This window comes from Papaver somniferum, chromosome 8 (assembly GCF_003573695.1).
Source record: "Papaver somniferum cultivar HN1 chromosome 8, ASM357369v1, whole genome shotgun sequence".
In the NCBI taxonomy this organism is placed as follows: Eukaryota; Viridiplantae; Streptophyta; class Magnoliopsida; order Ranunculales; family Papaveraceae; genus Papaver; species Papaver somniferum.
The window spans coordinates 26,004,672-26,016,779 of NC_039365.1; the positions used below are offsets into that span (position 1 = coordinate 26,004,672).

At 34.6% G+C, this 12,108-nt stretch overlaps 1 non-coding gene across 1 annotated transcript; it reads left to right on the forward strand.

The window, feature by feature from the left end:
- The first annotated feature begins 11,902 nt into the window (after positions 1 to 11,902).
- On the forward strand, positions 11,903 to 11,976 carry TRNAT-AGU. The gene has a single exon. It is a non-coding gene; the product is annotated as a tRNA-Thr (tRNA).
- Positions 11,977 to 12,108: the final 132 nt, after the last annotated feature.

Sequence of the window (12,108 nt, forward strand, 5' to 3'; positions counted from 1 at the left end):
GGTTGAACACTCATCACTTTTACATAGCTCTGTTTCTTTGTAGAGTGACGACACATTAAATGTAGGGTTTTACAAATTTATCCCTAAACTAAAAACCACCATCAACGGATAGAAACAGAAAGATTAGATCACACAACTACAAGAGAAGTAGTATCGACTTCGCTTCACAATCCCAATGAAGTCTTCAAGTCGCTAACCTACGGGGTATCGAGAAGAAACCTGAGGTTAAAGGAGAATCGACTCTAGATATACAATTAGTATCACGTAGGAGGCGTGGGGATTAGGTTTCCCAGTTGTTAGAGTTCTCCTATATATAGTTTTCAAATCAGGGTTTGCAATCCAGATTACCTTGGTAACAAAGCATTCAATAATGACCGCTAGATGAAAAACCTGATTCACCAAGATAATATCTTTCAACCGTTAGATCTAACTTAGCTTGTTACACACAAATGAAATATACCCTCATTTATGTTTATGAACCGTACCCAAACGTGTACACTCATGTTGGCTCATCAAATAGTTAACCGAGGTTAGCCACATGGTTACTATCATATTAACCTTATACATCTTATCCATAACTAGTTCAAATGACTCAAATGAAACTAGTTAAAGAGTTGTTCAATTGCATAGAAGATACAATCGAAATCAAATCGGTTTGATTCACTTGAATGAATCATGAACATTATAGCCACGGTTTGCATAAGATTGCATTCCTTAAGATTTAAATGTTTAAGTTCATGAACTGACCGATTTAACAAAATAACCAGCTTAAGTATGCGTATGGTTATGCGTACTTAAGCAACCGGATTTGAGTTTGTCAAGTTTCCAAACTCAGCAGAAATTTTCGATTGGAAAACCTCCGCCAGTATGCGTACTGGTACGCACACTTAAGGTGAGCAGTTTAGGAGTTTGTAATTCCCAAACTCAGCAGATATTTTTGGTTCGAAAACTCTTTCTAGTATGCGTACGAGTATGCATACTTAAGGTGACTAGTTTAGGAGTTTGTAATTCCTAAACCCAACAGTTATTTTCGGTTCGAAAACTTCTACCAGTATGCGTACGGGTACGTATACTTATCTTGTCCTCTTCACCAATTTTGTATGCACACATATGCATACATTTGGTTCCCGGTTTATGGATTTTTACACTAATGTGCGAACACACTATATATGCTTATTCCAAGGATGGTTATCTCATCAACTCTTAATTTCAATCATTAAAACTTTCTTAGAGGACGTTATATAGTTGTTGTTCACAAAGTATTTTTCATCAAAGCGATTTTCAAGTTATTGAAATTATCATAATGAAACATTCCAAGGCAACATAAAATGATTGTATCACACAAACCATGTTAGATATAACTCGGCAATTTTCATATGATCTTATTCGGACTTTTCGTCAACGAATGTAAGATGAACATGGCTAAAGCGAAAGCTTGCCAACACATATTTCGAGAAATATATAAGCGAGATGAACTCAGCTCGAAATCTCAAATGTGTATAATAGAAAATTATATCGTAAAACGACTTACATCTCAATATAGGAGATAAAGAAGAAATATACTTTCCAAGTGATAGATTAGTTAAAGTCTCCACATACCTTTTGTTGATGAGGTTCCACAAGCTCCCTTTAGTAGTTCTTCGTCTTTAAATGATGAACCCTGAGAGACCTAAGCTCAACTACACTATCAATGTCCTAGTCCAAGACATCTATAAATAGGCTAGAAATCAAGATTTATAGTTTTGGTCACTAACATTGACAAACATGTTTGATATAGAAACGCATGCGACTTCGACCGAGCAATGCTCTAACAATCTCCCGTTTTGCCAATTTTAGTGACAAAACTATCAATACATATGGATTACAAAATAAATAAAACTTGAAGCTTCTCATCCACATGTTTTATCTCCTTGGAATCTTCAACAGACTCGCAATCTTCGTCACTTCCAATTACTCCAATGATTCTAAAGGTTGTAAATTTAGTATCATCGTTGTTGAGGATCCGTATCTATAACAATAAGAAAACAAATGCTCTCAATCATTGTTATACAGTGTCATAGTATTATTACACATCATCAAAGTTCAGTTGTATCACAACTTTGACAACAATACTATGGTGATATATATCGCTCCCCCTTAGTCAATACTTTATCTCAACATGAAAACCACTCCTTCTTACATAATGATCCGTAAACCATATGTATTTGTAGTATGAACTACACATTAATTCTCCCCCTTTTTGTCAATAAAATTGGCAAAGGTATGAAAATTAGTGGGATCCTAATGAAATTTCCACGGAGATACTTCAAGACCAAGGGTGTATTAGCATACCAACAAATTTAGATGCAATCATGAATCCGAAGCTAAATGCATTCATCAAGGAGTTTATAAAGATACAAGATAACCCCTAAAATATTCCATAGTCGCACTCCCCACAAAGATATGGCAATTAAGCACAAGTTCAAAAGAACTCTCCCCCATAAAATGTCATTCCCGAAAGAACAACAAAGGCGACCTTACTTTCACAAGAAAAGAAGGATTTCTTTGAACAAAATTAAATCACATGAAAACATGAATTTGAATCCAAAGTATTCAATTGAATTATCCATAAATTAATCACAAGAAGACTCATAATTAATTCATTCGGAATTACACAACTAAATTAACCACAAAAAGTGATCGGTTCAATCGGTCATGCTCAACATAAGATAAATTGCGGAGCAACACAACTAAACAAATCAGGGAAATGATAAATTCAATTGATTATTCTCAATCATAAGCAAATATAGAGCAACACAGTACATACACAAAGATGTGGATCGGAGATCGACCAAATACTACGGAATATACAAGGATTCATTCTGTCTTTCATCACTATTTGCATAATGACATATAACAGACTTTAGTCCTTGTGAAACAACCTTTCTTTTATCATAATAATGACAAAAAGGCTTTTAACTTTTATAAGTCAAAAGTTCATTCTATCTTTTATCAATACATTAATATCAACATAATAGAGATAACTTTTGAACAAGTATGGGACAATCATAGTTCGTGGGCGCAAACACACATATCCCATAACAATTTGCAATATATAAAACCATAAAGATTAAAATTGCAAAAATCATCTTCCAAATAACTTAGAATTTAAATTAATAAATCCAAAAACATTGAAGATGAAAACGTTTGGAACTAGCTATGTGTAATCAGAATAATGGCTATTCCAAACCCTAGTTATTCTTCTAAACAAAAACAAGAATAAAAAGTTATCATAAGAAGATTTACTAGACATAAAGAACAACTCTAAAATCCAGAGACTCATCATGAGCGAATCAGTGGTCATGACAAGAATCTTCATGGACCACTGCATCATCAAGCTTGTGACCGACAACATCAATAGTATCTTTAGAAAAGATATCCTCTTTGAGAAGATCCTTAACATGTGACTTCATGAGAACAAGGTCAGATTTAACCTTTTTCAACTCAGAACGTAACATATTAAGATCCTTTACAGTGTTCTCAAGCTTCAGTTGAGTCTTCCCAAGATTAGTGAGAAAACCATGAACCACTTCAGCAGAAACCATCTCAGCATTTTCTTGATCTTGATGAGAAAATGCATAATAGCATGATGCATAGGATCCGAGTTCGTCAGCTTTCACAAGAGTTCTCTTCTTGTTTAAAACAAACTCCAAATAAACAAAGTCATCAATTGAATCATCTGGTAACTTCCATGAGTGTGAAGGAGACCCCATTCTTAAAACCGAAAGGAGAGAGTATGCGAGCTCTCATACACAGTTTGGTATTTATAAGTTTCCACAGGAAACAAAATTTTAGGGTTTCCAGAAAAGGCCCGTGCACGGTACAGTAGATACATGCACGTATACAACCTTACTCTTCGAGAAGAACATACCAAAGCAGCCAAAATTGCAAAAACAAGTTTTAACCAAACTTTACAAGGAGACTAAATCTCACAGGAAGAGAATCAAATAAATTTTTTTTATGGGAAAAGAATTTAGAGCTTGGAAAATTTGTCAACAGATATTCCAAAGAGAACTAAAAACAAGAACAAATACTTATGCAAAATGTTTGTGAGAGATCATCCAGCTACGAAGGATAAGAAAATAGTATAGAAAAGTCATTTAGCATCTGTATGGACGAAGAACTACTCAAGGAACTGGTGGAACTTCATCGACTAAAAGGAATGTGGAGACTTGAACTTATCTATCACTCAAAAGTCTATCTACTCTATCTCCTATCTTGAGACAAAAGTCGTTTTGCTATATAGACTTTGATTATACACATTTGCTATTTCGAGCCGAGTTTGTCTCGCTTATATATTTCTCGAAATATGTGTTGGTAAGCTTTCGCTTTGGCCAAGTTCATCTTTACTAGTGACGAAATTCATATTAAGTTTCAATTACTTGAAAATTGCTTTGACGAAAAATAGTGTGTGAACAACAACTATATAACGTCCTCTAAGAATGTTTCAATGATTGAAATGGTAGTTTAGATTATATAACCATGGTTTGATATAAGCATTGTGTGGTAACTCATACCTGTATAAATGCTTATTCCTTGAACCAAAGTATGTGTACTTTGCTGCTCAGGAAAACCAGAACTAGAGTCCGCGTACCAAGTCCGCATACTATCGTGTTACGATATAGTTTTCTATTATACAGATTTGATATTTCGATCTGAGTTCATCTCGCTTATATGTTTCTCGAAATATGTGTTGGCAATCTTTCGTTTTATCCATGTTCACCATACATTCGTTGACGAAAAGTCCGAATAAGATCATATGAAAATTGCCAAGTTACATCTAACATGGTTTGTGTGATACAATCATTTGATGTTGCCTTGGAATGTTTCATTATGATAATTTCAATAACTTGAAAATCACTTTGACGAAAAATAGTTTGTGAACAACAACTATATAACGTCCTCTAAGAAAGTTTCAATAAATGAAATTAAGAGTTGATAAGATAACCATCCTTGGTATAAGCATATATAGTGTGTTCGCATATTAGTGTATAAATCCATAAACCGGGAACCAAATGTATGCATATGTGTGTATACAAAAATGGTGAAGGGGACAAGATAAGTATGCGTACCCGTACACATACTGGTAGAAGTTCTCGAACCGAAAATAAATGCTGAGTTTAGGAATTAAAAACTCCTAAACTAGTGACCTTAAGTATGCATACCCGTATGCATACTAGAGGGAGTTTTCGAACCGAAAATATCGGCTGAGTTTGGGAATTACAAACTCCTAAACTTGTCACCTTAAGTGTGCGTACCCGAACGCATATTACCGGAAGTTTTCCAACCGAAAATTTCTGTTGAGTTTGGAAACTTGACAAACTCAAATTTGGTTGCTTAAGTACACATACTTAAACTGGTTATTTTGTTAAATCGGTCAGTTCATGAACTTAAACATTTAAATCTTAAGGAATGCAATATTTTGCTAACCGTGGCTATAATGTTCATGATTGATTCAAGTGAGTCAAACCGATTTGATTTCGATTGTATCTTCTATGCAATTGAACAACTCTTTAACTAGTTTCATTTGAGTCATTTGAACTAGTTATGGATAAGATGAATAAGGTTAATATGAGAGTAACCATGTGTCTAACCTCGGTTAACTATTTGATGAGCCAACATGAGTGTACACGTTTGGGTACGGTTCATAAACCTAAATGAGGGTACATTTCATTTGTGTGTAACAAGCTAAGTTCGATCTAACGGTTGAAAGATATTAGCTTAGTTCAATCAGGTTTTTCATCTGACAGTGATTATTGAATGCTTTGTTACCAAGGTAACTTGGGTTGCGAACCCTGATCTGAAAACTATATAAAGGAGAACTCTAACAACTGGGAAACCTAATCTGCACACCTCTTGTGTGATACTAGTTGTATAGCTAGAGATGATTCTACTTTAACCTTAGGTTTCTTCTCGAGACCCCGTAGGTTAACGACTTGAAGACTTCATTGGGATTGTGAAGCCAGATCGATACTACTTCTCTTGTAGTTGTGTGATTTGATCTTGTTGTTTCTATCGTACGAGTACAATTGTAAAATTGGCTTGAGATTTATTTCTCCGATAGGAAAGATAAAAAATTAGTCACAAACAAACTTCGTCTCATCGTTTGTGATTCCACAATATATAGCTTCGCCAGCATACAATTTTGATTATTGTGAGGTGATTGATAACACTAGATTGTTCTTCGGGAATATAAGTCTGGTTTATCAATTGGTTCCTATTTACCTTGATTTATTAAAAGACGGAACAAAAACTCTTGGGTATTTATGTGGGAGACAGATTTATTCATTCCTATAGAATTTTCTGTGAGTGACATATTTTTTTTATCAAGTCTTCGACATTGGATCATAGCAACTCTTGGTTGTGGGTGAGATCAGCTAAGGGAATCAAGTGCGTAGTATCCTGCTGGGATCAGAGACGATAAGAGCGCAACTGTACCTTGAATAAGTGTGAAATTTATTAGGGTTCAACTACAGTCCAGTCCGGAGTTAATTGATAGTAGGCTAGTGTCTGTAGCGGCTTAATACAGTGTGGTGTTCAAACTGGACTAGGTCCCGGGGTTTTTCTGCACTTGCGGTTTCCTCGTTAACAAAATTCTGGTGTCTGTGTTATTTCTTTTCCGCATTATATTTTGTTATATAATTGAAATATCAGAGGTTGTGCGTTTAGATCAATCAATTAAAATATCCAACCTTTGGTTGTTGATTTACATTGATTGACACTTGGATATTGGTCTTCGGTACCATCCAAGTTATCTCTCTGGGATTTAATCAAGACTCGGAGATTTACATTTGCTTGAGCAAGAATTAAATCGAGAGATAGAGATATTATACTCTTTGATATACTTTACTCTAGATTGAGTCTGACTGTCTAGTTGACTCTCTAGAAAGTGTATTGGAGTAAGTCCTCTCAGATTTCCAAACGAATTGTTGGGTGTGGTTGCTAGACCCCCGCATTTTCAATTGGTATCAAAGCAGGCAAACACATTAAACACCTCTTAAGTTTGTGTTTGTAACGATTTGAGGATGGACGATATCTGAAAAAGCGAGGGTCTAACAACCACACCCAATATTTCGATTAGCTATCTGTATGGACCAACTCTACTATAATTTTAAGAGAATCAACTAGACAGTCAGACTCAATACTGTTGAATCTCATTTCGTGTCTCCTTTATCTGTTGAATCTCCTTTCATGTCTCCTTCAATACTTCAAGAACATCAGAAAACTTCTGAGAATTTGAAGGAATAACTCTTGGCTTCCTCACATTCCTTCTTTTCCTTTCAAAGTTGGAGGCAACGGAGATTTCTCTTTTCCCTTCATGATTGATGGCTTGACAATCATATTAACATCTTTTCCATCAGAAGACATAACACTTGGAGTATCCATAAGCGTATGGGTTTGTGAGAGGAAATCAAAATTCAACTCAACAAGTAGTCTTAAGATAAAAGAAGTTTCAGGGAAGGAAAAAGGAATGTAGGGTTACGCAACCTTTAATAGGTTTGTGCACGCATAATTATGAACTATAAAGCGGGGGTCTAACAACCACACCCAATATTTCGATTAGAAATCGATATGGACTAACTCCAATATACTTTTAAGAGAATCAACTAGATAGTCAGACTCAATCTTAATAAAAGTATATCAAAGAGTTATATCTCTCTTTCTCGATTCAATACTTATTCAAGCAAATAGAAATCTGCGTGTCTAATTGAATACAAGAGAAATCACTTGAACGGTACCAAATACCAATGTTCAAGTATCAATCAATTTCAATCAACAACCAAAGGTTGGATTTCCCAATTGATTGATTTAACGCACAACCTGTGATATTTCAATTATATAAACATATATAATGCGGAAAAGAAATAACACAGACACCAGAAATTTTGTTAACGAGGAAACCGCAAATGCAGATAAACCTCGGGACCTAGTCCAGATTGAACACACACTGTATTAAGCCTCTACAGACACTAGCCTACTACAAACTAACTTCGGTCTGGACTGTAGTTGAACCCCAATCAATCTCACACTGATCCAACGTATAGTCGCGCTCTTTACGTCTCTGATCCCAGCAGGATACTACGCACTTGATTCCCTTAGCTGATATCACCTACAACTAAGAGTTGCTACGACCCAAAGTCAGAGACTTTAATAAACAAATCTGTATCAAACAAAAAAGTCTACGATAATAGATAAATCTGTCTCCCACAGAAATACCTACGAGTTTTTGTTCCATCTTTTGATAAATCAAGGTGAACAGGAACCAATTGATAAACCGGAGTTATATTCCCGAAGAACAACTCAGTATTATTAATCACCTCACAATAATCTTAATCGACTAGCGAAAGAAGATGTTGTTGAATCACAAACGATGAGACGAAGATTTTTGTGACTTCTTTTATATCTTGACCATCGGAGAAATCAATCTCAAGCTAATATTACGATTGTACTTAGTACGATAGAAACAACAAGATCATATCACACAACTACAAGAAAAGTAATATCGGTCTGGCTTCAGAATCCCAATGAAGTCTTCAAGTCGTTAACCTACAGGGTCTCGGTATAAACCTAAGGTTAAAGGAGAATCGACTCTAGATAATACAACTAGTATCATACAGGAGGTGTGGGGATTAGGTTTCCCAGTTGTTAGAGTTCTCCCTTATATAGTCGGGATGAGAACTTTCGACAGTACGTGGACTTGGTATGCGGATTTGGTACGCGGACTCTGGTTCCGGTTTTCCTGAGCAGCAAAGTACTCATACTTTGGTTCAAGGAATAAGGACTTATACATGTATGATTTACCACACAATGCTTATATCCAACCATGGTTATATAATCTAAACTCTCATTTCAATCATTGAAACATTCTTAGAGGACGTTATATAGTTGTTGCTTACACACTATTTTTCGTCAAAGCAATTTCCAAGTAATTTAAACTTAATATGACTTTCGTCACTAGTAAAGATGAACTTGGCCAAAGCGAAATCTTACCAACACATATTTCGAGAAATATATAAGCGAGATAAACTCAGCTCGAAATAGCAAATGTGTATAATCAAAGTCTATGTAGCAAAACGACTTTTGTCTCAAGATAGGAGATAGAGTAGATAGACTTTTGAGTGATAGATAAGTTCAAGTCTCCACATAACTTTTAGTCGATGAAGTTCCACCAGTTCCTTGAGTAGTTCTTCGTCCATACAGATGTTGAACGACTTTTCCGTGTTATTTTCTTATCCTTCATAGCTGGATGATCTCTCACAAACATTTTGCATAAATATTTGTTCTTGTTTTTAGTTCTATTTTGAATCTCTGTTAACAAAATTGCCAAGCTCTAAATTCTTTTCCCATAAGAAAAAATTTATTTGAGCCTCGTCATGTGAGATCTAGTCTCCTTGTAAAGTTTGGTTAAAACTTGTTTTTGCAATTTTGGATGCTTTGGTATCTTCTTCTCGAAGAGTAAGGTTGTATACGTGCGTGTATCTACTGTATCGTGCACGTTCCTTTCTCTGGAAACCCTAAAATTATGTTTCCTGTGGAAACTTATAAATACCAAACTGTATATGAGAGCTCGCATACTCTCTCCTTTTGGTTTTAAGAATGGGGACTCCTTCAAACTCATGGAAGTTACCAGATGATTCAATTGATGACTTTGTTTATTTGGAGTTTGTTTTAAACAAGAAGAGAACTCTTGTGAAAGCTGACGAACTCGGATCCTATGCATCATGCTATTATGCATTTTCTCATCAAGATCAAGAAAATGCTGAGATGGTTTCTGCTGAAGTGGTTCATGGTTTTCTCACTAATCTTGGGAAGACTCAACTGAAGCTTGAGAACACTGTAAAGGATCTTAATATGTTACGTTCTGAGTTGAAAAAGGTTAAATCTGACCTTGTTCTCATGAAGTCACATGTTAAGGATCTTCTCAAAGAGGATATCTTTTCTAAAGATACTATTGATGTTGTCGGTCACAAGCTTGATGATGCAGTGGTCCATGAAGATTCTTGTCATGACCACTGATTCGCTCATGATGAGTCTCTGGATTTTAGAGTTGTTCTTTATGTCTAGTAAATCTTCTTATGATAACTTTTTATTCTTGTTTTTGTTTAGAAGAATAACTAGGGTTTGGAATAGCCATTATTCTGATTACACATAGCTAGTTCCAAACGTTTTCATCTTCAATGTTTTTGGATTTATTAATTTAAATTCTAAGTTATTTGGAAGATGATGTTTGCAATTTTAATCTTTATGGTTTTATATATTGCAAATTGTTATGGGATATGTGTGTTTGCGCCCATGAACTATGATTGTCCCATACTTGTTCAAAAGTTATCTCTATTATGTTGATATGAATGTATTGATAAAAGATAGAATGAACTTTTGACTTATAAAAGTTAAAAGCCTTTTTGTCATTATTATGATAAAAGAAAGGATAAAACTTCTTCACAAGGATTAAAGTCTGTTATATGTCATTATGCAAATAATGATGAAAGATAGAATGAATCCTTGTATATTTCGTAGAAGATTGAATTGTCCATACTTATTTTCTTCTCTAACATCTAACATCCAGTCTTCATCTTCTCAAAATTTCCAATTGAGTATTTTTTTCATCGCCACCATTTGCCTCCATCTTTAGTAGACGTACTAACTAGATTCCAAACCAGAAACTAAGCCAACAAAACCTTATTCTAGTACTTGACTAGAATGCAATGTGAATGACATCTCTTCACATTTTTACCCTTGGAAGCACCAATGATTTTTTTCCCACATGTATATTCTTTCAGTCGCTCAACTTCACATCCAATCTCCTTGTATTGTTATCTTTATGGATCATAAAACAATTAAACACATTGTTCTTGATTTCTTTATTGATTGAGTCGTAAATCCATCCTCATCTACTATCTTGTTGATGTTCACCGTTTTCAGCAAGAAAAATGACTGGAAAATCCTTTCTCACTCCTAGTTTCTCTGTGTAGAACTATAAGCATAATGAACCGCTGACATGCAATACATGTCATCTGTTAACAACCACCCGGATATAATTCCATGGATGCTAGACTTGAGGTTATCTAGAAGTTTTAAAAAAATTAGTACAACTGGTGAGAAATATTAGTGGAGCACAAAACGAATATAAGCTTCATCAAAAAAGAGAAAACGTGTATAAGTAATAGAGTATTGAGAAAAATATTGAAAAATAATTGAACCTTATGCGTAGTGGGGTAGACTAACATCTCCATGCAAGTGAAAATATTTTAGCTATCATATATTTTAAAAAATTTATTTTTTGTCAGCATACAAAAACAAAGAAAACACAAAGCAATAACTAATCAGGAAAAGGCCCTGCTAAACAAGGAGGATGAGAGTTAAGACACCGATTACCATTGCGAGAGGATGAAACAAATTTCGCCAGATTATGAGCAACAACGTCTGCATTTTCATTGACAAACTATGTTATGTTCTTCCAAATTCCAATATTGTGAGGTTTCATGTCAATTTTCGGAAGTTTAAGGTTTTAACTCGTTTATCTCTTTTATGATAAAGTTTACATTTTAGAAACCTTCCTTGACGCATCAACTTGAAATACAATCTGATGTCTAGTTTATCTCTGTTATGATAATGTTTACATTTTAGAAATCTTCATTGACACGTCAACTCGAAATACAATTCATAGACTGTCTAGTATAATAGTAATTCTTTTACATTTTAGTTTATTATTTATGTCTTTTGTTTATACCATGAGTTTTGCTAAATCCGTGAGTAGCTAAATTTTATATTTGAATCTGAATGAAATCAAACCCCGAATAATGAATCTTGATTAGTAATAAAAAATTCATTTCAAGGTTTATAAGAAATTTCTTAATATGAAGCTTTCATAGCTCAGTTGGTTAGAGCACCCGTTTAGTAAGCGGGAGTTCTTGAGTTCAACTCTCAATGAAAGCAATTTTTTTCCTAGTTATCTAGGTTCATGGGTAGCAGACTCTCCTTAAACAAGTGGGTTTTTTCAACAAAATTTTCTTCTCATGTTTTTCAAGTTTAAATTATGTTGTCGCTTGTCTATATTGCTTTTCGCCA